Below are 4568 nucleotides of genomic sequence, written 5' to 3'. Positions count from 1 at the left end.
TGCAGTGCGTCCTTGACTAATCACCTGAGTTCATTGAAATCATCTTTCCTAAAGTCTAGCACTTTCACCCTACTAGTTACCTTACCCACTCGACGTCTTATGATGAATTTGATTATTTGGTGATCACTGTCCCCCAGGTGACTACCAATTTGTAGGTCCCCTACCATATCATCCCCTGTTGCCAATACCAGGTCCAGTAAAGCATTCCCCCTAGTGGGACCGTGTACCTCCTGCGTCAGGTGGAGGTCCTGTACACAGGATAGGAACGTGCGTGAACGGTGGGACTTTGCTGTCTGTGTTTCCCAGCAGATATCTGGGTAGTTTAGGTCCCCCATGACTACCGCCTCCTTAGTTTTTATGGTCTCTGAGAGCTCCCTCAGGAGCCCCGAATCTAGTTCTTCCCCTTGTTGTGGGGGTCTGTAGCAACCCCTACCACCAAATCCCTTTCTCCTTGCCCCCTATGTAACTTAACCCACAATTCTTCTAATTTCTCCTCCTTCAATTCCGTCTTGATGGGGGTCGAAGTATATTGCTCATTGACATAGATCGCAACCCCTCCCCATTTCATCCCCACCCTGTCCCTTCTGTATAGCCTATAACCCTCAATATGTACTGCCCAGTACATTGTTTGAGGAGGCTAAATTACCCTCCATTCCCCCTTGTTGTTTAGAGGCTCTCGGTTGCTCATGCTTTAGTGGTGTCCCTAGGTGGGCACCTAAAGCGTTCATTTGGATTGTTTGTTAAACAGGGTTGTGCCTTAGTGGTGCCCTTGTGTTTTGATTTTATTAAGACTCCAGGAGGGGTCTGGTTCACAATTGTATGTGGTTGGTGTGTGACCAGAGATCCAAGGAGGGGTCACCACATGTGTCTGAGAGCTGTATTAAGTTTTATTTTGTTGTTGTTTTGTGCGTGTGGAGCTCCATTTTCCATGTGCGCTGGCATTTTTCTGTGAATGGCTTTACATCATCACAGTTACTGACAGGCATGGGTGACCTGCATCTGTGTTGGGGCTGAGAGATTTGGAATGGATAGCTCATTGAAATAGGCAGAGGCTACTGCTGTTAATGCAGTGGAGAAGTTTGAAGTGTGGTTAGAGCCACAATTAACATGCCTAGTCTTACTCCATGAAACAAGTCATGTTTTGGAGAGATTTGGAGTTGCGGCATGGAATTTGCATATGAAATTCTCTTTGATCATTGGTTGATTTGGGTCTTGGACAAGACATGTGTAGAGAAGGCATTGAAAAAGGCTATGTTGTTGGGTGCTTTTGCATGTGTGTGGAGTATGTCAGAGAAGACTAAAAAGAGAGTTGCATTGCAGAAAAATTTGGAACAGCAGTTAGCGGTGTTAGAAGTAAGTAAGAAATGAAGGGACTGCAAAGTGAGATTAAAGTGTTCTGAGGAAGTGCTTGGAGGGATGCACAGGAAATTGTTAAATTAAGGGAAGAGCTAAAAGCAGCCAGAAAGCAGTTAGAGCTGGAGGTAGATGAAAGAAAGTTGTAGAAGTGGGAAGCTTCTGACTTAGAAGCTGCTTTTAAGGTCATGAGAAAGCAACATTTCTCAGAGATGCACGAGATGCAGCTATCCAGCAGGTTGACAGCGAGTGTCCCGCTGGTGTCAGAGACAGACTAAAGAACTAAGAGCTCAGTTGAGATTTGTGAGCAAGCCAGTTAAGGTGGCTTGGAAGTTAGTGAGGTGTGAGAGCCCAGAGGACTCCAAGTCCTCATGCAGTAGTACTTGTAATTTTACAGAAGATAAAAATTGTAAGTCTGACAGGGCAGCTGAAGCACCTTGCCACAGGAATGTGAGAAATAAAACAAAGAAAGGAAACTTACTGGGAGACACGAGGAAACCGCGGCAAGTCAGGGCAGGAAAGACACTGCACCCCAACTAATTAAGGGAACAAGCTGGGGCCATGGCAGTTCAAAGGCTGCCATGGTTTAGCCCAGCTGCTGGGGTTTGAGCCCAAGACAGGGAAAAGGGTGGCCAAAGAAGAAGAAAAAAGCCACGCTGATAAGTTAAAAGGTAAACAGGTGGGCCGGGAAGGCAGTGAATCAGACACTGCCATGGTAGAAACAGTGAGCAAGGAAAGAAATTTAAAGGGATGCTGAGGGAGCATCCAGGGTCAGACCGGAGAAAGAGGGAACAAAGTGAAGAAAAAGAAGATGGCAAGAGCCGACAAGAGAAGGAACCGGCCTGAGGCTTGAAGGAAAGCCCTGGTCCCCCAACTTAACTGGTGAGATCCAGAAAAGAGACAGAGGAGACTGCTCTGTCAGTGAATCCAGTCCCGAGGGGTGAAGGTAACCACTTCGGGAACCTAGAGGAGAAAAGAGACACGGATGAGATTACACCCAAGGAGGGGCTAGGTCTGTCCTGACCCTGAACGTAAGGGTGGGACTAGAACCAAGACTGAGACCAGCCCCTCAGTATCATAGGTGAGCAACAACACACCTGGAACATCTGGTGTGGTTAGGACAGGTTAGGGGGATGGTGGAGCCCTGTGAAGATAAGCTGACCTCCTGAGCCTATAACCAATCCTTTTGTCTCCCAAAAATGTTTTGGCACCTCTCTCTCTCTAACATCAAGGCATGGCAAGAAATTTTTGAAGGACAGAACACTACTATTCCAGCAGAGAGACAACTTGGCTCCAGGCAGCATGCCACTGACCTCTTACAGTGAGCCTGCACTAAATATATAAATGCAGCCTACTGCACCATGCGAGGAAACAGAGCCTATGGCACCAGTGAGGGTTAAAGGTATTTTTCGAACTGGTCTAAGAGGTAATCATCAGGGATCTGTGGAAACAGCAATGGTGCCTCTGTCCACAGAACAGGTTCATGCTGTTGGTAAGCAGATTGGGCTGCTGAAGAGGGAGACAACAGTAAGCTGGCTGGCAGAACTAACAATTCTCAAAGGAAGTGCAAGTTATATGATTGTTGATTTTATTAATGTCATGCAGAAATGTATGGAAAGACAGTATTTTGCAGCGCTGTCATTAGGTATTAAGAATAGAAGTGTGCTGCAGTAATTAGGAACAAAGGTTTGACATTATCTTTCACCTTGGAACCCATAGTGGTTTTATTCCATAAAGAGCGCCAAGCAAATGGTGAGAGGCCGGAGGCCTACAATGAACATAAAAAGTTATTGTTTGTTGCAGCAGGACTAGCCCAAATGAGAAATGACAGTTTTGATTTTGACATCCCTGAATCGAAACACCCTTTGATTAATAGGTTCAGTCCTAGACTGTGAACATACTTAGGAGGAAGCCTGATAGATGCATCCCTGGAGGAAGTCCTCCATTGGGCCAAACAAGGCTATGAGCTACAGACAACTAAGATTGCTAATATTAAGAAAAGAAAAGTTTATGTTGTTTCTCCCAAGGATCTAAGTGAGAAAGAGGAAACTCTGAAGCAGCAAAGAAACTACCAGTTCACTGTCAAGTTCAACAGTGACAGAACTGAAAGTGACAGGTCAAATCATTGCATGCAAGAGAAAGCACAGGTATGCATGGTACAGTAAGTATCCAAAGAGGATGCTAAGGCTGGAGCAAAGAAAACACAGACTAAGGCAAGTGACCAAGAAAGAGTTAAACCACCTAGCCAGTACAGATGGAAAAAATGGTAACAAGGAGAGAAGAGAGCCTAGATCTCCACAATTCAAGTTACAGGACTCAGTTTGGAACAAACTTTGGAGGTATGCATCCAAAGATGTGATAAATGGGTTGCCTACTATTCAACTGTTTAACATGCTGACTCAGTATAAAAAGCAGGATGGCAAAGTAAATCATGAGGGAGACAAGGGAGGATTGCCACCACCACTGGTGATCCTGAGTTCAGATTAGGGCAGCCCAGGAATTTTCCCCCAGGAAATTTTGGCACCTATTAATTTTGATTCCTGGGGGCGGCCTTTAAATTTTGGTTAATTTCAAAGAGTAGGATGATGAATTTCAAAGAGCAGGATGGTGAAGCATTATGGCATCCACAGATGATGTTATTAGACACACATGTCTCTTATAGTATTATTAGTAATGAAATTAAGATGTTTCAAATTGGACACACAACAGTGTTAAATTGTTGGAGGGCTTTAAGGGTTCTGGGAAAGTACTTGGGTTCACCAACCCCAAAATTGCCAGAATTGGAATGAAAATGAGCACACAGTATTGGAATGCTAAATTTGGGGAAAGTAGGGGTAATTGGCATGGACCTTTTGTAAAATTGGGGCATAATCATTGATTTACCAAATAAGATCTTGTAGGCTGCAGACAGAGCTGCAAGTTGTTCCACTGTCCCTGCAGTGTGCCTCCATTAAGACATTGGTGGAGAATAGTTTTCCTAATTGGGATGATATGTGAAAAGTATTGCTTTCAGTGTGTCACAGGTATGGGCCAGAGACAAATTAGAATGTACTGCAAAACTGATGCAGTAATATGGATCAATGACGGTCATCCTAAACCACAACAACAGTACAAGTTCCCACCACCAGCAGAGACAAGAGTCCAGAACACCATTGATGTATTGATACAACAACGGGCAATTATGGAGGTGCACTGCACCTGTAATAGCTCAATTT

This window comes from Alligator sinensis, unplaced genomic scaffold (genome assembly GCF_000455745.1).
Source record: "Alligator sinensis unplaced genomic scaffold, ASM45574v1 scaffold1223_1, whole genome shotgun sequence".
Lineage (NCBI taxonomy): Eukaryota > Metazoa > Chordata > Crocodylia > Alligatoridae > Alligator > Alligator sinensis.
The sequence above is the reverse complement of the archived record's forward strand: the minus strand, read 5'-3'. Positions refer to the sequence as shown.